Genomic DNA, 22,633 nt, shown 5'->3' on the forward strand with positions numbered 1-22,633 from the left:
TGTTGCTGAGGTATGACTTTAGGTAGTTGAGGGAGTGCCCTCTTATACCATAGTGGGACAGTTTTATGTGGAGCAAATCATGGTCAACTGTATCAAAATCAATGAAGATCCCCACAGACTGAAGCAAAACAAGTCGCTGGGTCCTGATGAGGTTTTTTCAAGGGTTCTTAAGGAATGCAAAATGGAACTCTGTGAACCATTAACTAATATTTTTAATTTATCTCTTCAAACAGGTGTAGTGTCTGATATGTGGAAGATGGCTAATGTAATTCCTATTTTTAAAACAGGGGACAAGTCGTTACTGTCAAATTACCGCCCAATAAGCCTGACCTCAGTTGTAGGCAAATTACTAGAGTCAATTATAGCTGAGATTATAAGAAGCCATCTCGATAAGCATAGCTTGATTAATGATACTCAGCATGGATTCACAAGAGGCCAGTCTTGTCTAACTAATTTACGTATTAACTTTCTTCAGTAAAGCTTTTGAGGCTGTTGACCACGATAAAGAATTTGATATTATTTACTTAGATTTTAGTAAGGCTTTTGATAGAGTTCTGCACCATAGACTGTTAAAGAAAGTGGCAGCTCATGGCATTGGGGGAAAAGTGCTCTCGTGGATCGAGTCATGGCTCACTGACAGGAAGCAGAGAGTGTCCATAAATGGGGTTAAATCCGAGTGGGGATCTGTAACAAGTGGCGTTCCACAGGGATCAGTCTTGGGCCCGTTGTTGTTTATAATATATATCAATGATCTTGATGAGGGAATTACTAGTGATATGAGCAAATTCGCCGATGACACACAGATAGGTAGGATAATTGATTCAAACGTAGATGTTATGGAACTTCAGGAGGATTTAAACAAACTCTATTCTTGGTCAGAAAAGTGGCAGATGCAGTTCAATGTAGATAAATGCAAGGTTCTGAAGCTCGGGAGTGCCCATAACCCTAGTACTTATAAGTTAAATGATGTAGAACTTAGCCATACAGATTGCGAAAAGGACTTGGGGGTTATGGTGAGCAGCAACCTTAAACCAAGACAGCAATGCCTAAGCGTACGTAATAAGGCAAATAGATTACTGGGATTTATATCAAGAAGTGTAAGCAACAGAAGTCCAGAGGTCATACTGCAGCTTTATACATCATTAGTAAGGCCTCACCTAGATTATGCAACTCAGTTCTGGTCTCCATATTACAGAATGGACATAAATTCATTAGAAAACATTCAGCGTAGGATGACTAAATTAATACATAGCATTAGAAATCTTCCTTATGAAGAAAGATTGAAGACTCTTAAGTTACATTCACTTGTTAGATTTAGAATGAGGGGAGACCTGATCGAAGTGTATAAGTGGAAGATAGGTATTAATAAAGGGGATATTAATAAGGTCTTGAGGATGTCTCTCCAAGAGAGAACCCGCAGTAATGGATTTAAATTAGATAAGTTTAGATTTAGAAAGGACATAGGAAAGTATTGGTTTGGAAATAGGGTAGTTGATGAGTGGAACAGTCTACCTAGTTGGGTTATTGAGGCTGGGACTTTGGGTAGTTTCAAATTTAGGTTGGATAAGTACATGAGTGGGAGGGGTTGGATTTGAGTGGGACTTTCACATCAGAGCTTATTTCTTGGGTGGCATTGAAAATTGGGTTGGGCAAATGTTTTGTTAGTGGGATGAATTGTAAAGGACCTGCCTAGTATGGGCCAACAGGCCTCCTGCAGTGTGCCTCCTTTATTATGTTCTTATGGGACTTCTTTTTTCTCTAGTGCGTTGTATATTTGTTCTAGCATGTGTATAATAGCATCATTCGTATTTTTATTACGCCTGAACCCAAACTGACAGGGGTTGAGTATGTTGTAGGAGATGAGGTAGGAATAGATTCGCTTATGAATTAATTTTTCGACGATTTTAGAGAGAGGGTGTAAGTTGGATATTGACCTATAGTTGTTCAAGTCTGTTTGGTCTCCTCCTTTATGGATCACAGTGACCCTCGCTATTTTGAGAACTGTAGGGAAGGTAGAGGATTCGATGGATTTGTTAGAGAGTGTTGCAATGATTGGTGACAGCACTTGCAATGCTTTTTTGTATATAAAGGGTGGTAAGGTATTTAAATCTCCTGTCTTGTTTTTTAGTGTGTTGATAATAAGGGAGACTTCTGTTGGGTTAGTCGGAGCTAGGAACAGTGTGTTCGGGTAATTGCCAGTGAGGTAGTCATTGGGTGGGGTATTTGAGCTTGGGATTTTATTGGCAAGGTTTTTTCCTATGGTGGAGAAGAAATCATTGAGTCTGCTTGCTGTTTCAGTTGGTGGGAGTTGGGGCTCATCTGGTTTTGTTAATTCAATTGCGCTATTGTGAAGAAACACAAAATAATTACAGCGAAGTTCTGGCATGTCGTGTTTTGGTTAAGTGCTGAATAAGTTTATAGGTACCATTTTGTATTTTATATGGCATTCAGTTCATGAACTTGAATTCTTATGGCAGTGACTATATGCATACTAATTTCATAATCTAATTTCTGAATATAAATTTCATCTGAAAAAATAAAAATTAAACTAAGAGAAAATGGCAGTTGCTGAATTTGAGAATGAAGTGTAGGTAGGTGTTTACAATGGAATTACAGTGGACCCTTAACCAGCGATGGCATCGATTAACGATAAATCTGACTAGCGACACATTTAAACGCAAAAATTTTGCCTCAACTAGCGCTTAAAAACCCGACCAGCGCTATTCGTTCCGTACCATACGCGTCCACTTTGGCCTGAGCGCGCCTCACTTGTCCCTTGGGTGTCAGTGTTTACAAGCCAGCCAGCCACTGCGGTCACTTCCAAACATACAACAACTGGAACATTTCGTATTATCACAGCCTTTGTAGTGATTGCACCTGCAAAATAAGTCACCATGGGCCCCAAGAAAGCTTCTAGTGCCAACCCTACAGCAAAAAGGGTTTGTAGATGAATGGTTCAGAGAACCGACATGTTGATAAATTAGACACATGTGCAACTCTTGGGTATCTTTATTTATCAACATGTCGGTTCTCTGAACCATTCATCTACAAACCTGTCAGACACTGCAACTTCTTGGGATCTTAATACTTGGGAATTCTTCGCTTGCCTAATTCTCGGGCACGACCTACTTCAACATTGAACAAATGTTACACGACCTATGACTTCTGCACCTCTCCTGCCAACGGTTTATAAGCTCCTTCTCAGCACGTATGCCGTATTCTATTCAAGATTGATGGACTGACCACATCGACTCAAGGTTGAGGGACTGATTACCTCATTCTCCTCCTGTTCTTCAAGATTCTCCTTTGTATGGACTGATGAAGCCACTGTGTGGCAAAACGTTTCCTCAATAAAGATACCCAAGAGTTGCACATGTGTCTAATTTATCAGCAAAAAGGGTGAGAATTACTATGGAGATGAAGAAAGAGATCATTGCTAAGTATGAAAGTGGAGTGCGTGTCTCTGAGCTGGTCAGGTTGTATAATAAACCCCAATCAACCATCGCTACTATTGTGGGTAAGAAAATGGCAATCAAGGAAGCTGTTCTTGCCGAAGGTGCAACTGCTGCTGCACCACAGTCAGCTGTTGTTGTTCCTGCACCACCATCAGCTGTATTACTCGAAGATGTGGAGAGAGTGTTGTTGGTGTGGCTTAACGTGAAACAATTACCGAGAAACGATTAACCCCGGAGGGTTAGCCACCCAGGATAACCCAAGAAAGTCAGTGCATCATTGAGGACTGTCTAACTTATTTCCATTGGGGGTCCTTAATCTTGTCCCCCAGGATGCGACCCACAACAGTTGACTAACACCCAGGTGAACAGGAAAAAATGCCTGGAACTAGTGCTCATATTGGTGAGGTTAGTGGGGAGGATGTGGAAGAGTTGGTGGAGGAGGACAATGAAGAACAAACCACTGATGAGCTGCTAGATCATCTTCAGCAGCAAGAGGGCAGACCTGAGGAAACTGCTTCGGAGGAGGGGAGAGAGAAATTGAAGAAGTTGCCTACTTCAAAGATTAAGGAAATGTGTGCTATTGCAAGCCGTGCTGGTGACTATTACACTGACAATGTTGTGAAACACTTTAGGATAAAGGAACGAGAGGTACAGGCCTCTATGGACAGATATGTTGTGCGACAGAGGTCCAGTGACTCTGAAGCTGGTCCTAGTGGCATTAAAAGAACAAGGGAAGTAACCCCAGAAAAAGACAATCTGCCTCAAGTGCTAATGGAAGGGGATTCCCCTTCTAAACACTAACAAGATCAACGGTCTCCCCTCCTCCCATCCCATCAATCATCACCAGATCTTCAATAAAGGTAAGTGTCATGTAACTGTGCATGTCTTCTTCAGTTTGTGTGTATTAAAATTAATATTTCATGTGGTAAAGATTTTTTTTTCAATACTTTGGGGTGTCTTGCACGGATTAATTTGATTTCCATTATTTCTTATGGGGAAAATTAACTTAACTAACGATTATTTTGATTAACGATGAGCTCTCAGGAACGGATTAATATTGCTGGTTGAGGGTCCACTGTATTTAATAATAAACAAAAATAAGCAGGCAGTCTGTCTCTTTAAAGCTACATTATGATGACAAGTATCGTATTTATGCTTCAGTGTCAAGGATGTTCCCTGTGCGTCTGGCAGCAGGGCTGCCAGATGCACAGTCAGAAGCAGCAGTATGATGTGATCCTTTATTGATAATGTTTTGCCCACACAAGTAGAGGTAGTAGTAGTTGTAGTTATACATGTGGTGGAAAAGTCAGCTGGTATGTGAGAAAGAAAGGTTACAAAAGCTGTGGCTTGGGTAGCATAAAAAAGTAGGTTGGGCAAATGTATGTGGATGGATGGATTTAAGAAGGCATGCCCAGTTTGGGCCACCAGGCCTGATGCAGTGTACCTCCTTTCTTATGTTCTTACGTAATAATGAAGGGACACTGAAACATGCTTTACAAGATTAGGATTTAATTTTTGAAGTATATTGGCAATTTTCTAAGGTTCGACTTATGTCCATTTTGACTCAAGGCTGGCTGGTCGGAACCAAGCTCGGTCGTAAGTCTTATGGTACCTGTACATAGTTTTATCAGTTTTTGAGGCTGAAAGAAATTGAAGGAATTTTTTGGCATAATTGTTACCAGGATCATATGAGGGAAAGGACGCGTTCTTTTGCAGTAGTTTTGACGCAGCTGGCAGATAGAGAGACTCTGGAGTTATCATGTTGGAGGTTCTAGATTTTGGTTCCTTTAATTGACATTGAGTTTTTACAAAGGTTAAGCTGGACACAAGTGAAAGAGATTTTTGTGTCCAGTGTTGTGTCTGAGTTCTTTGGTAACTATCAAGAAAGTGTTTCAGGTCAGGATTGATATTAATGTTTATTGTCTTGTATATGTAGTAATCATGGAAATATAAACACATAAGCAGTATCATGTGATGCTTTCTTGACAATGTTTCCCCCACAGAGTAGGCTTCATCAAGTCACAAACAGATCTGTTTGTGACTTGATAAAGCCCACAGTGTGAGCAAAACGTTGTCAATAAAGCATCACATTATACTGCTTATGTGTTTATATTTCCATTGTGTCGGTATTTTATACCATTTATTTCCATATGTACTAATCATAATAGTAAAAGTGAATGTTATGTATATTAAGTAGGTTTAGGCTTTTGAAGAGTTGCAATGTGTGTTGCCTGGCAGTAGACTGTGTGATCACTGGTACCTGTGCATTTTGCCGAGTTATTATTGGCTTAATGTGATTTGCTGTAGTGGATCCCCAGGCATAAATAGCATAGGTAAGGTAAGGATGGATTAGAGAGTAGTATAGTGTGAGTAGGGCCGTTTGAGATACAGTGGAACCTCGGTGTTTGTTTGCCATAGGTTGTATGTAAAATTATGCTTATTCTCCATAAAATGTATTTTTTGTCAATACAGTGGTATCTCAGGATATGAACTTAATTCGTTCCAGAAGGCTGTTCGAGTGCCGATACCGAATGAATTTGTTCCCATAAGGAATAATATAAATTAGATTAATTCATTTCAGACCCCCAAAAATGCACTTATAAAAGTACATAAGATAAGAGAGATAAGATTTTGTTTGGATTTTTAACCTCGGAGGGTTAGCCACCCAGGATATCCCAAGAAAGTCAGTGCGTCATCGAGGACTGTCTAACTTATTCCATTGGGGTCCTTAATCTTGTCCCCCAGGATGCGACCCACACCATTCGACTAACACACAGGTACCTACTTGCTGCTAGGTGAACAGGACAACAGGTGCAAGGAAACACGTCAAAATGTTTCCACCCACCGGGAATCGAACCCGGGCCCTCCGTGTGTGAAGCAGGTGCTTTAGCCACCAGGCCACCAAAAAATAAATAAATACACTTACACAACTGTTTGAGTTTTGAGCTGTTCGTATACCAAGGTATTACTGTATTTCCCTTAAGAAATAATGTAAATTAAATTTCTCCGTTCCAGACACCCAAAAATATTAATAAAAAATAAATTTTATGGAGAATAACTATAATTTTACATACAACCTGGGCATATACAACCCAGGTTCCGCTGTATATACAACCCAGGTTCCGCTGTATATACAACCCAGGTTCCGCTGTATATACAACCCAGGTTCCGCTGTATATACAACCCAGTTTCCGCTGTATATACAACCCAGGTTCCGCTGTATATACAACCCAGGTTCTGCTGTATATACAACCCAGGTTCCGCTGTATATACAACCCAGGTTCCGCTGTATATACAACCCAGGTTCTGCTGTATATACAACCCAGGTTCCGCTGTATATACAACCCAGGTTCCGCTGTATATACAACCCAGGTTCCGCTGTATATACAACCCAGGTTCCGCTGTATATACAACCCAGGTTCTGCTGTATATACAACCCAGGTTCCGCTGTATATACAACCCAGGTTCCGCTGTATATACAACCCAGGTTCCGCTGTATATACAACCCAGGTTCCGCTGTATATACAACCCAGGTTCCGCTGTATATACAACCCAGGTTCCGCTGTATATAGTAGCATATCTTCAAGACGATGCCAACTGTTTTGGAAACTTTTTTTGTAATGTGTCTAATGTGGGTGTTGAATTTCAAGTTACAGTCAAGAAACAGATCTAGGAATTTTCCTTTATTTTGTTTGGCAATGGGAAAACCATCAATCATAATGTTTATTTTTTATTATTATTAACACATCAACCATCTCCCACTAAGGCAGGGTGGCCCAAAAAAGAAAAACTTTCATCATCATTCACTCCATCACTGTTTAGTTGGACATTTATCGCTCTTCGCAAACATCCTCTAGAAGGTGTTGTCAATGTTAAGCGTCATCCAGGTTGATATCTTCAGCAGTTCTTCCTTCAGTCTTGTTGAGGGAATTTAGATTTGGGTAGATTAGTATAAAGAAAAAAGATTTTATTTCTTTGCAGAGGTTACAATGTGTTATTACAATTTTGGTTTGCTAAGTACAGTTGTACAAAGAAAATCACTATCATGCCGGGGCATTTCGGGATATGCGGCAGTAGTGAGGCTTCTGCTGCACCCATTATGTACAGAAGATCAATAGAAAATGTCCAAAGAAATATATCATTACAGAATGACTGCCAGAGCTAAGAAAGGAGTCACAAAGATTACAAAATGAAGGACATAGCTAAGAAAGAAGTGACATTACAAAATTAAGGTCATAGCTAAGAAAGGAGTCGCAAACATTACACAATGAAGACCAGAGCTAAGAATGGAGTCACAAAGATTACAGTATAGCCACTCTCCTCGAACGAGGTTTGTTGATTCCAGTGTGTAGCTCCTGATGCAAGGTATTGGACCTGTCTTCCTCTTCCTTGGATCAAAGCTGATTCCCTCCCAAATCCCCAGGCATTGCATGACCCCTAAGGGTTTAGCGCTTCTCCACATATGTATGTAATAATCACCTGCTCCTATAAATACAAATAACCCAAAAATAAGATGACAGTACTAACCTCATAGCTGCATATATAGTGATCTTTCTGCAGTCACTGCTAGCTAATACCTGCCTGTGATTAGCTGGCTAAGTGATTGTCTTTCTCCAGTCACTGCTAGCTAATTCCTGCCAGTGATTATCTAACCAAGTGATTTTCTTTCTCCAGCCACTGCATTAATATTAAACTTGTTCAGTAATCAGCATTTGGTCTGTTTTCATGTTTTTTGGCATTTCTATAAAATTTGTAGCATTTCTGGCACCATTGTGACATAAGATGCTCTACCCAAAATAAGTGCCAGGGGCCCAAGACTGTTCAACTGCCTCCCAGCAAACATAAGGGGGATTACCAATAGACCCCTGGTTGTTTTCAAGGAGGAGCTGGAGAGGCACCTGACCAGCCGGGCTGTGGTTTGTACGTCAATTTGCATGTGGCCAGCAGTAACAGCCTGGTTGATTAGACCCTGTTCCACCACGAGGCCTGGTCTCAGACTGAGCTGCGGGGGCGTTGACCCCCGAAACCCTCTCCAGGTATACTCCAGGTATACCACTTTAATCTCTCACACAATTTTGGTTTTCACTGCCTTACTAAAGTTGTCACTGCTAAGGATGTACAGTATATAAGACCAATATTATGAGTATTGTTTTACCATGTTTTATATACACTCTTGTTATATTCCTGTTGGCTATTAAAACTTGTGCAGTATTTGAATCCTTTGCCAAGAAGCATCAAGGACACACATAGATACAGTGGAACTTCAGTTTTTGAATTTAATTGGTTCTTGGGTGATGTTGGAACTGCAAAAAGTTTGATGTCTGAAACAGTATTTGCCAGGCTTTAATTATCAGTCTCACACACACTGGTGGACGTTGAACTGACTTCAAAAAGTGTTAGAGAGTTAGGTCAGTGTCAGAGGTCACTTCAAAGCACTTTTGAAACAGGGCTTTTGTGTGAAGTTTTTTTACAATTGTATTGTAAACATCCTGGTGTGTTTGAACTCTAGAAAAATTTTCAAAGACCGGGTCAGTTTTTGTGAACAAAATTGTTCGGTTCATAAATAACAAAAAAAGGCACAATACCGTGACTGGAACGATACACAAAAACCCCCACATAAAAGAGAGAAGCTTACGACGACGTTTCGGTCCAACTTGGACCATTTACAAAGTCACACTAACCAGAAATGGAGCAGGACGGCTATATATAGGCAGGAAGAGGTGGTGGTAGTAGTAGAGGTAGTAGTAGTGGTAGTGGAGGGGAATAAGGAGGAGGAGCCAGTCAAATACAAAGAAAGGGGAGCACTGCAAGGGAGCTAGGTGCCCACAGAGAGAGAGAGCAAGTGCACAGAGGTGGGTGAAAGGGGAAGTGGTGAAATAAATAAAGAAGGAACAGAAACACGAGACAGAAGGAAGATAGACAACCCAGAGGAGAAAAAGGAAAGAGGAAAGGGGAAGAGGGAGAAGAAGAAAAAGAAAAAGAAAAAATGAGGAGTCAGGTTAAGTCACGGGTGTTTTGAAGTTTGGAGCATTTTACAATGTAGTGGGAGAGGAAGGCATCTACAGTGACGAAGCCAGGACTAAGATTCATACAAGGAAAGTTGTGTATTAGAGAGGATTCAACTAGACGGCGGCTGTTCGAGTTGGAAGTAGGGAAGACAGTTTTAGCAGAAGACCAGTCAGTAGGATGGCTATGATCTCTGACGTGACAGAAAAGAGCATTGTTAGTGTCGGCAAGCCTAAGACTATTTTTGTGCTCCCTAAGTCTGTCAGAAAGAGAGCGACCAGTTTCTCCGAAGTATTGAAGAGGACAGGAGGAGCAAGAAATAGAGTAGACACCAGGAACATCTGTAGAGGGAGGAGAGGTATGAACGAGATTAGTGCGAAGAGTGTTAGTCTGGCGGAAGGTAAATGGTCCAAGTCGGACCGAAACGTCGTCGTAAGTTTCTCTCTTTTATGTGCGGGTTATTTGTGTATTGTTCGGTTCATTCGATGTTGGGTACATTCGAACACTGAGGTTCCACTGTAAATCATTTTTTTTCTGCAGTATACAGGTAATGTAGTTATATGTATTACAATATTTTATTTATTATTATTATTATCACACTGGCCGATTCCCACCAAGGCAGGGTGGCCCGAAAAAGAAAAACTTTCACCATCATTCACTCCATCACTGTCTTGCCAGAAGGGTGCTTTACACTACAGTTTTTAAACTACAACATTAACACCCCTCCTTCAGAGTGCAGGCACTGTACTTCCCATCTCCAGGACTCAAGTCCGGCCTGCCGGTTTCCCTGAACCCCTTCATAAATGTTACTTTGCTCACACTCCAACAGCATGTCAAGTATTAAAAACCATTCATCTCCATTCATTCCTATCAAACACGCTCACGCATGCCTGCTGGAAGTCCAAGCCCCTCGCACACAAAACCTCCTTTACTCCCTCCCTCCAACCTTTCCTAGGCCGACCCCTATCCCGCCTTCCTTCCACTACAGACTGATACACTCTTGAAGTTATTCTGTTTCGCTCCATTCTCTCCACATGTCCGAACCACCTCAACAGCCCTTCCTCAGCCCTCTGGACAACAGTTTTGGTAATCCCGCACCTCCTCCTAACTTCCAAACTACGAATTCTCTGCATTATATTCACACCACACATTGCTCTCAGACATGACATCTCCACTGCCTCCAGCCTTCTCCTCGCTGCAACATTCATCACCCATGCTTCACACCCATATAAGAGCGTTGGTAAAACTATACTCTCATACATTCCCCTCTTTGCCTCCAAGGACAAAGTTCTTTGTCTCCACAGACTCCTAAGTGCACCACTCACCCTTTTCCCCTCATCAATTCTATGATTCACCTCATCTTTCATAGACCCATCTGCCGACACGTCCACTCCCAAATATCTGAATACATTCACCTCCTCCATACTCTCTCCCTCCAATCTGATATCCAATCTTTCATCACCTAATCTTTTTTGTTATCCTCATAACCTTACTCTTTCCTGTACATTTATCCTGTATAATTATCAGAGTATATATAAAATATGAAATAACTTTTAAAAACATTTGAAATTTTGGAGTTTCCAGACAAAATGGAGAGACTTAGTGCTTACTGAGCTCACGGAGAATGTAAACAAACAGGGTGGGGCACGGTGACCGTATTAGAAAGTCAGGTGGGGGGAGCCGTATAGCGAGTTTTGGTCATAATTAGAAATGACCGTATTAGCGGAACGCCATAAAGTGAAACGCCGTAAAGCGGGGCCCTCCTGTATTCACTTTCAATTTTCTTCTTTTGCACACCCTACCAAATTCATCCACCAATCTCTGCAACTTCTCTTCAGAATCTCCCAAGAGCACAGTGTCATCAGCAAAGAGCAACTGTGACAACTCCCACTTTATGTGTGATTCTTTATCTTTTAACTCCACGCCTCTTGCCAAGACCCTCGCATTTACTTCTCTTACAACCCCATCTATAAATATATTAAACAACCATGGTGACATCACACATTCTTGTCTAAGGCCTACTTTTACTGGGAAATAATTTCCCTCTTTCCTACATACTCTAACTTGAGCCTCACTATCCTCGTAAAAACTCTTCACTGCTTTCAGTAACCTACCTCCTACACCATACACCTGGAACATCTGCCACATTGCCCCCCTATCCACCCTGTCATATGCCTTTTCCAAATCCATAAATGCCACAAAGACCTCTTTAGCCTTATCTAAATACTGTTCACTTATATGTTTCACTGTAAACACCTGGTCCACACACCCCCTACCTTTCCTAAAGCCTCCTTGTTCATCTGCTATCCTATTCTCCGTCTTACTCTTAATTCTTTCAATAATAACTCTACCATACACTTTGCCAGGTATACTCAACAGACTTATCCCCCTATAATTTTTGCACTCTCTTTTATCCCCTTTGCCTTTATACAAAGGAACTATGCATGCTCTCTGCCAATCCCTAGGTACCTTACCCTCTTCCATACATTTATTAAATAATTGCACCAACCACTCCAAAACTATATCCCCACCTGCTTTTAACATTTCTATCTTTATCCCATCAATCCCAGCTGCCTTACCCCTTTTCATTTTACCTACTGCCTCACGAACTTCCCCCACACTCACAACTGGCTCTTCCTCACTCCTACAAGATGTTGTTCCTCCTTGCCCTATCTTCATCAACATTTAACAATTCCTCAAAATATTCCCTCCATCTTCCCAATCCCTCTAACTCTCCATTTAATAACTCTCCTCTCCTATTTTTAACTGACAAATCCATTTGTTCTCTAGGCTTTCTTAACTTGTTAATCTCACTCCAAAACTTTTTCTTATTTTCAACAAAATTTGTTGATAACATCTCACCCACTCTCTCATTTGCTCTCTTTTTACATTGCTTCACCACTCTGTTAGCCTCTCTCTTTTTCTCCATATACTCTTCCCTCCTTGCATCACTTCTACTTTGTAAAAACTTCTCATATGCTAACTTTTTCTCCCTTACTACTCTCTTCACATCATCATTCCACCAATCGCTCCTCTTCCCTCCCGCACCCACTTTCCTGTAACCACAAACTTCTGCTGAACACTCTAACACTACATTTTTAAACCTACCCCATACCTCTTCGACCCCATTGCCTATGCTCTCATTAGCCCATCTATCCTCCAATTGCTGTTTATATCTTACAGGTAGTAGGTTGGTAGACAGCAACCACCCAGGGAAGTACTACCGTCCTGCCAGATGACTGTGAAACAAAAACCTGTAACTGTTTTGCATGATGGTAGGATTGCTGGTTTCTTTTTCTGTCTCATAAACACGCTAGATAACAGGGATATCTTGCTACTCCTACTTACACTTTGGTCACACTTCACAGACACGCACATGCATATATATATATACATACATCTAGGTTTTTCTCCTTTTTCTAAATAGCTCTTGTTCTTTTTTATCTCTTCTATTGTCCATGGGGAAGTGGAAAAGAATCTTTCCTCCGTAAGCCATGCGTGTCGTATGAGGCGACTAAAATGCCGGGAGCAATGGGCTAGTAACCCCTTCTCCTGTATACATTTACTAAAAAAGAGAAGAAGAAAAACTTTATAAAACTGGGATGCTTAAATGTGCGTGGATGTAGTGCGGATGACAAGAAACAGATGATTGCTGATGTTATGAATGAAAAGAAGTTGGATGTCCTGGCTCTAAGCGAAACAAAGCTGAAGGGGGTAGGAGAGTTTCAGTGGGGGGAAATAAATGGGATTAAATCTGGAGTATCTGAGAGAGTTAGAGCAAAGGAAGGGGTAGCAGTAATGTTAAATGATCAGTTATGGAAGGAGAAAAGAGAATATGAATGTGTAAATTCAAGAATTATGTGGATTAAAGTAAAGGTTGGATGCGAGAAGTGGGTCATAATAAGCGTGTATGCACCTGGAGAAGAGAGGAATGCAGAGGAGAGAGAGAGATTTTGGGAGATGTTAAGTGAATGTATAGGAGCCTTTGAACCAAGTGAGAGAGTAATTGTGGTAGGGGACCTGAATGCTAAAGTAGGAGAAACTTTTAGAGAGGGTGTGGTAGGTAAGTTTGGGGTGCCAGGTGTAAATGATAATGGGAGCCCTTTGATTGAACTTTGTATAGAAAGGAGTTTAGTTATAGGTAATACATATTTTAAGAAAAAGAGGATAAATAAGTATACACGATATGATGTAGGGCGAAATGACAGTAGTTTGTTGAATTATGTATTGGTAGATAAAAGACTGTTGAGTAGACTTCAGGATGTACATGTTTATAGAGGGGCCACAGATCACTTTCAGATCACTTTCTAGTTGTAGCTACACTGAGAGTAAAAGGTAGATGGGATACAAGGAGAATAGAAGCATCAGGGAAGAGAGAGGTGAAGGTTTATAAACTAAAAGAGGAGGCAGTTAGGGTAAGATATAAACAGCTATTGGAGGATAGATGGGCTAATGAGAGCATAGGCAATGGGGTCGAAGAGGTATGGGGTAGGTTTAAAAATGTAGTGTTAGAGTGTTCAGCAGAAGTTTGTGGTTACAGGAAAGTGGGTGCAGGAGAGAAGAGGAGCGATTGGTGGAATGATGATGTAAAGAGAGTAGTAAGGGAGAAAAAGTTAGCATATGAGAAGTTTTTACAAAGTAGAAGTGATGCAAGGAGGGAAGAGTATATGGAGAAAAAGAGAGAGGTTAAGAGAGTGGTGAAGCAGTGTAAAAAGAGAGCAAATGAGAGAGTGGGTGAGATGTTATCAACAAATTTTGTTGAAAATAAGAAAAAGTTTTGGAGTGAGATTAACAAGTTAAGAAAGCCTAGAGAACAAATGGATTTGTCAGTTAAAAATAGGAGAGGAGAGTTATTAAATGGAGAGTTAGAGGTATTGGGAAGATGGAGGGAATATTTTGAGGAATTGTTAAATGTTGATGAAGATAGGGAAGCTGTGATTTCGTGAATAGGGCAAGGAGGAATAACATCTCATAGGAGTGAGGAAGAGCCAGTTGTGAGTGTGGGGGAAGTTCGTGAGGCAGTAGGTAAAATGAAAGGGGGTAAGGCAGCCGGGATTGATGGGATAAAGATAGAAATGTTAAAAGCAGGTGGGGATATAGTTTTGGAGTGGTTGGTGCAATTATTTAATAAATGTATGGAAGAGGGTAAGGTACCTAGGGATTGGCAGAGAGCATGCATAGTTCCTTTGTATAAAGGCAAAGGGGATAAAAGAGAGTGCAAAAATTATAGGGGGATAAGTCTGTTGAGTGTACCTGGTAAAGTGTATGGTAGAGTTATAATTGAAAGAATTAAGAGTAAGACGGAGAATAGGATAGCAGATGAACAAGGAGGCTTTAGGAAAGGTAGGGGGTGTGTGGACCAGGTGTTTACAGTGAAACATATAAGTGAACAGTATTTAGATAAGGCTAAAGAGGTCTTTGTGGCATTTATGGATTTGGAAAAGGCGTATGACAGGGTGGATAGGGGGGCAATGTGGCAGATGTTGCAAGTGTATGGTGTAGGAGGTAGGTTACTGAAAGCAGTGAAGAGTTTTTACGAGGATAGTGAGGCTCCAGTTAGAGTATGTAGGAAAGAGGGAAATTTTTTCCCAGTAAAAGTAGGCCTTAGACAAGGATGTGTGATGTCACCGTGGTTGTTTAATATATTTATAGATGGGGTTGTAAGAGAAGTAAATGCGAGGGTCTTGGCAAGAGGCGTGGAGTTAAAAGATAAAGAATCACACACAAAGTGGGAGTTGTCACAGCTGCTCTTTGCTGATGACACTGTGCTCTTGTGAGATTCTGAAGAGAAGCTGCAGAGATTGGTGGATGAATTTGGTAGGGTGTGCAAAAGAAGAAAATTAAAGGTGAATACAGGAAAGAGTAAGGTTATGAGGATAACAAAAAGATTAGGTGATGAAAGATTGAATATCAGATTGGAGGGAGAGAGTATGGAGGAGGTGAACGTATTCAGATATTTGGGAGTGGACGTGTCAGCGGATGGGTCTATGAAAGATGAGGTGAATCATAGAATTGATGAGGGAAAAAGAGTGAGTGGTGCACTTAGGAGTCTGTGGAGACAAAGAACTTTGTCCTTGGAGGCAAAGAGGGGAATGTATGAGAGTATAGTTTTACCAACGCTCTTATATGGGTGTGAAGCGTGGGTGATGAATGTTGCAGCGAGGAGAAGGCTGGAGGCAGTGGAGATGTCATGTCTGAGGGCAATGTGTGGTGTGAATATAATGCAGAGAATTCGTAGTTTGGAAGTTAGGAGGAGGTGCGGGATTACCAAAACTGTTGTCCAGAGGGCTGAGGAAGGGTTGTTGAGGTGGTTCGGACATGTAGAGAGAATGGAGCGAAACAGAATGACTTCAAGAGTGTATCAGTCTGTAGTGGAAGGAAGGCGGGGTAGGGGTCGGCCTAGGAAGGGTTGGAGGGAGGGGGTAAAGGAGGTTTTGTGTGCGAGGGGCTTGGACTTCCAGCAGGCATGCGTGAGCGTGTTTGATAGGAGTGAATGGAGACAAATGGTTTTTAATACTTGACGTGCTGTTGGAGTGTGAGCAAAGTAACATTTATGAAGGGATTCAGGGAAACCGGCAGGCCGGACTTGAGTCCTGGAGATGGGAAGTACAGTGCCTGCACTCTGAAGGAGGGGTGTTAATGTTGCAGTTTAAAAACTGTAGTGTAAAGCACCCTTCTGGCAAGACAGTGATGGAGTGAATGATGGTGAAAGTTTTTCTTTTTCGGGCCACCCTGCCTTGGTGGGAATCGGCCAGTGTGATAATAAAAAAAAAAAAAATCTTACCCTAACTGCCTCCTCTTTTAGTTTATAAACCTTCACCACTCTCTTCCCTGATGCTTCTATTCTCCTTGTATCCCATCTACCTTTCACTCTCAGTGTAGCTACAACTAGAAAGTGATTTGATATATCTGTGGCCCCTCTATAAACATGTACATCCTGAAGTCTACTCAACAGTCTTTTATCTACCATTACATAATCCAACAAACTACTGTCATTTCGCCCTACATCATATCTTGTATACTTATTTATCCTCTTTTTCTTAAAATATGTATTACCTATAACTAAACCCCTTTCTATACAAAGTTCAATCAAAGGGCTCCCATTATCATTTACACCTGGCACCCCAAACTTACCTACCACACTCTCTCTAAAAGTTTCTCCTACTTTAGCATTCAGATCCCCTACCACAATCTCTCTCTCACTTGGTTCAAAGGCTCCTATACATTCACTTAACATCTCCCAAAATCTCTCTCTCTCCTCTGCATTCCTCTCTTCTCCAGGTGCATACACGCTTATTATGACCCACTTCTCGCATCCAACCTTTACTTTAATCCACATAATTCTTGAATTTACACATTCATATTCTCTTTTCTCCTTCCATAACTGATCATTCAACTTTACTGCTACCCCTTCCTTTGCTCTAACTCTCTCAGATACTCCAGATTTAATCCCATTTATTTCCCCCCACCGAAACTCCCGTACCCCCTTCAGCTTTGTTTCGCTTAGGGCCAGGACATCCAACTTCTTTTCATTCATAACATCAGCAATCATCTGTTTCTTGTCATCTGCACTACATCCACGCACATTTAAGCATCCCAGTTTTATAAAGTTTTTCTTCTCTTTTTTAGTAAATGTCTACAGGAGAAGGGGTTACTAGCCCATTGCTCCCGGCATTTTAGTCGCCTCATACGACACGCATGGCTTACGGAGGAAAGATTCTTTTCCACTTCCCCATGGACAATAGAAGAAATAAAGAGGAACAAGAGCTATTTAGAAAAAGGAGAAAAACCTAGATGTATGTATATATATATGCATGTGCGTGTCTGTGAAGTGTGACCAAAGTGTAAGTAGGAGTTAGGCACATAAGAAAACCACTAGCATGGTGTGTGGTGCCTCTCATTGTATCAGTAAGTTTATTTAGGCAGAGGTACACATAAGTACAATTATCATACATAGCATAAATTATCTAGGATAAGCTAGAAAAGTCAGACAGAATGAATAAATGTACCGTTTACTATTTGTCTAGAATTTTCTCACACGTATAACCTTGCTTCAGTCACCAAGTTTGAAATTTAATGAGCAAAGACCTGATTAAAACAGGACCTCACTAGTGTATTCAACATACCTAGATAAACAGCAGTGCACAACCTTTTGTTTTAGCATATCAGCCATCTCCCACCTAGGCAAGGTGACACGAAAAAGAAGAAATGGAAGTGTTCGTCTTTTTACATGTAATAAAGACCAAGGTGGCGCAGTACAGTAACTGGAACAATATAGATAACCCACACATTGGAGAAAGAAACTTAGGACAAAATTTCAGTCCGACTTGGACCAATAACGTCGTAAGGCTCTTTTTATGAGTGGGTTGTGTACATTTAGTAATTTGTACAGGAGGAGTTACTAGTCCCTTGCTCTTGATTCGTGTAACAAAACAAAAAAGACAAAATCCATTTGTACTTTTAATTTTTTTGTTTTTAATATTTACTGCAGTATATCTGTAAATTGTTTACTGAGTACAGCCTCTCCTCACTTAGTGACGTACTCGTTTACTGACGACTCAGAATTACGATGGACTCACTGACCGGTATGCATACGTAAATAATGTATATTAGAGCTGATTTCCTCTTATTCTTTTTATTACAATATACAGTACACTACTGTATAAACATTTAAAAATACGTATACTAAAAGTGTTATAAATGGTGCAAAGGTGACATTGAAACTATCAAAGATCGTTGATACAAACCCACTACCATTATATAGTATGCTGTTAATTTACCGATGTGGTCCTAGGAGCAGAACTGTCGTTAAGTGAGGAGAGGCTGTACTGTTTGGTATAAAGTAGAGTAATGCTGTTGCTGACCGGGCCATAATGCTATGTGATGAGCTCAGCTCACTCAGATAAGCTGTGAGTGGCCGGGCCATAATGCTATGTGATGAGCTCAGCTCACTCATAAGCTGTGAGTGGCCGGGCCATAATGCTATGTGATGAGCTCAGCTCACTCAGATAAGCTGTGAGTGGCAAATTTGGGCTAGATATGAGAATATGGGTCAATGGCGTAAGTGTGCACCATATAAAATAAAATCCTGCAGCATGCAGTGCAAAATGAGAAAAAACTGCAGCCGTGTCTTTGGCTTAAAACAGCAACTTTGCAGCATATTATCGTATGGTTTTTATGGTTGTATTCATGGTTTCTTGGTCTCACTTGATGGAATGGAAGATATATTACAGAAATAGAGATGATTTTGATTGGTTTTAGAACTGAAAATAGCTTGAAATTGAGCTCAAAATAGCAGAAATGTTTGATTTTTGCCAATTTTCAAGAGTAAACAAATCATATCACTTATCTAATACATGTCAACTAGTGGGTCTGATATGCGTTCAGAATTGTGCTGATATTATTTATACAGTTATTACAATATTGCATAAATCTTCTAGTTTTTGGTATCTACCTACCTGGAGGATATTCCAGGGATCAACGCCCCCATGGCCCAGTCCACGACCAGGCTGCCTGGTGGATCAGGGCCTGATCAATGATGCTGTTACTGCTGGCCGCACGCAGCCCAACGTACGAACCACAGCCCGGCTGATCCAGCACTGACTTTAGGAATCTGTCCAGCTCCCTCTTGAAGACAGCCAGAGGTCTGCTGGTAATGCCTCTTAAGGCCGGTGGGAGGCTGTTGAACAGTCTTGGGCCCCGGACACTTATTGCATTTTCTCTTTGTTTACCAGTGACGCTCCTACTTTTCACTGGGGGTATATTGCATCGCATGCCAAGTCTTTATGAATAAAAAACTAAAACAGAATTCATGTGTGAAGCCTGTTAGACTGCCCTCTCTATCAACGAGCACACAGAATTTACCTCCAACGTCCTCTCCGCTCTACTACTCTCTCTCTACCTTCCCTTCTTGCTGATGGACCCTCCTTTAATCCTGAGTCTCTCATTGACCTCTTGACAACAACTGATTTACTCCACAAACTTTGATGATGATGCCTTTCGCACTCCCCTCAGCCCTTTCTACCTCAATCTCTTGCTGTCCTCTACCCTTTCACCATCCACTGCCCCGCTGTTCTTCGTTACCTATTACTCATCCATCTCCCTTTTGCCACCTGATGCCCTCACTTCCTTCCTGCCCTGCAGCGCTGTATAGCCCTTGTGGCTTAGTGCTTCTTTTTCGATTATAATAATAATAATGTATTGGGTAGTTGAAATAGTAGTTGACTTGGCAACTTCTTGAGCTCTGTCAATAAAATGGAAGACTTACTAATGAAATAGCTAAGAATTTGGTCGACTGGAATAATGTAATTGACCTAAAATAGGACTCAAATTGGGTAAAATCTCCTATACATAAATATCAGTGGCACAACAAAATTTGTGAAAGTATAATTTCGTCAGATTTCGTACTTTTTGTGTTGTTACCTTCAGAAAATGATTCTCTACCATTTCCTAAGAAGTAACAAAAATTTTTTTTTGAAAATTGTTGGACACTGTGGACAAGTTTTAGATTCAGGGTCTGGACAGTGAAAGGTTAAGCACACCTACCATCCGACTTGCGACCGAGTTCGGTTCCGAGAAACCGGTCGTAAGTCAAACTTTACTACTGAATATCAACAAAACATTTTTGTAATGACTTTATTTTATTGTTTTATTTTGGTATTTCATGTTTTACTTTACTTTTTATGTTGTTAGTACTGTATTTTATACTGTAAGGTTTAGGATAAACACTGTGTACAACACAAATAGTTGTTTATTTCCCAGAAATTTGGCATAAAAAACATGGTCGTAAGTCGAGTGGTCGTAAGTTGAGCAGGTCGTAAGTCGGATGGTAGGTGTATTTCTTTTTATTTTTTAACATCATTATGATTTAACAGATACGTACTTGGATAGTCCCCTTCATTAGTTTACACGTGGGCCCCACTTATACAGCAAGTTAGGTTCCAGGCTACTGTAGGGCCCCACTTATACAGCAAGTTAGGTTCCAGGCTACTGTAGGACCCCACTTACACAGCTAGCTAGGTTCCAGGCAGGTTAAGGCAGCGGCAGCAGCGACTTCCAAGCTCCGTACTTTTCTCCAACTATCAGAGCTACCAATGCTCCTATGATGACCTAGTTACAAGCAAAACTGCACTACCCAACGTAGCACCCAGAATGACCAAAGATTACCAACAGTGAAACCTACAAATCGAAAATAATAGAGATCAAAGGAAGACTGCCCACAAACCGAAAGCAACATCCCGCTGCCAGCCGAACAACGTAACCCTAAGCTTTGTATAACTACAACTTCTTCTTAACTACAACAATTCCTGTAGTATTATGAGGCGCAATCTAAGAGGAAACAGCACCAAGGCCAGCAAGAAAACACCGAAAAATCAACTATTCAACAAGCGTAGTCAGGAGGACGCCGGCCCAGCAACCACCCCACTCACCACCACTCAAGGCGACACCACAACAATAACAACAAACATGGCTGCCACCAGCCCATCCTCCCCTCTCTTCCCCGGATTCAACCTACCAAGTAGTCTCTCAGGTATGACCAACGATCCAGATACCCTAAAGACATGCGTCTCCAACTTAGTTATTGAAAATATGAATCTTCGAGAGACACTAACAAAACAAGACACCAGGATGACACAACTCGAGAACAAAATCCTCAGTCTTGAACAAAAGTTATCAACACCAGGAATGACAAACTGTGACAAGACCATCCAGACAGCCATAGATAGCCATACCCAACAAATAATATCTCTTAATACAAAGGTTGAAGAAGCAGTAAAAGAATGGAAGAACAACTTAGATAACCAGTTCAGCGACTACTTTGCTCTCCAAGAAGATAAAACTGAACAAGATAAATTATCGGATGCAGTAATAGTTAACAGTCCACTTTTTCCCAGTGATATGAACCAAACAAACAGTAAAGAAATTACTCTGCAGATCATAAAGGACCAAACAAGTTTTATTGTACCAGAGTCAGAAATAAAAGAAACCAGGTTACTAGGATCCCATGGTAGAAAAAGTGTTATGCTTAGATTCCCCTCACATGACAGGAAAAAAGACTTAATTATTGCATCTATTAAAGTAAAGAAAGAGGTATACATAAACGAGTGTCTTACCAAAAAACGTCAGAACCTCCTGTATAGAGTCAGAAAACTTAAGCGGGAGAATAATAACACAATACACCAATGCTTCACACGGGATGGGAAAATTCTTCTTAGGAAAACAAATGTAGGTCAACTGTACACAATAACGAACGAGAATGATCTATCACGATTTCTCAGGGATACTAATTTTACAGAGAATAACTAAACAATGTCCAACCTAAAAGCCTACGTAGTGTAGTGTATGTTTTGCTCCATTATTGTTCAAATTTCATTGTACAATCTCTTAGTAATTAAATAATCAACTACCTCATTTTTGTGATTTTACTAGTAAGCATAAGTCACCTTATGTAATTTTCTTATTTACTATTGTTTGCTTAAACATTAGCTGAATTGATACTTTCTCTGTCCATATTACTACCTCATATTTTTTTAAATACTATCAATTGTTATTACTTACTAAAATTAATAATTATCATTTTTACTATAATTTCAATTTACTCTTAACATTTTTGACATTTAATAACCAGTACTTGTCTAATTACCTTTACCTGTTTTAATACCACATTTACTATCTTAGAGTACTCTTAACCCTTTCAGGGTCCAAGGCCCAAATCTGAAGTGGTGCCCCAGTGTCCAAGAATTTAAAAAAAAAAAATTTTATTTTTTCTTATGAAATGGTAGAGAATCTTTTTGTGAAGGTAATAAAACAAAAAGTACGAAATTTGATGGAAAATTGACGAAATTATGCTCTCGTGAATTTTGATGTGTCAGCGATATTTACGAATCGGCGATTTTGCCGACTTTGACTCCCATTTTAGGCCAATTACATTATTCCAGTCGACCAAATTCTTAGCTATTTCACTAGTATTACTTCTATTCTATCGATTGAGCACAAGAAATCGCCAAGTCAACCATTTCAACTACAAAATAAAGTGACCGGAAATTGGTAATTTGGCCAATTTAACACAAAGTTCAAAATATTCCAATTTCAAAATAGGGTCCAGAATAAACAATGTAGGTATTCCTGGCACTAAACTAACATTTCCTCTGTTCATTAGTTATGTTTTGAGG

General features: G+C 40.5%; 1 protein-coding gene across 2 annotated transcripts in view; it reads left to right on the plus strand.

The window, feature by feature from the left end:
- Positions 1-22,633, plus strand: part of Art4 (arginine methyltransferase 4) — a 167,544-nt gene that overhangs the window by 125,172 nt on the left and 19,739 nt on the right. The gene's annotated exons all lie outside the window — the stretch shown is intronic.

This window comes from Cherax quadricarinatus, chromosome 100 (genome assembly GCF_038502225.1).
Source record: "Cherax quadricarinatus isolate ZL_2023a chromosome 100, ASM3850222v1, whole genome shotgun sequence".
Lineage (NCBI taxonomy): Eukaryota > Metazoa > Arthropoda > Malacostraca > Decapoda > Parastacidae > Cherax > Cherax quadricarinatus.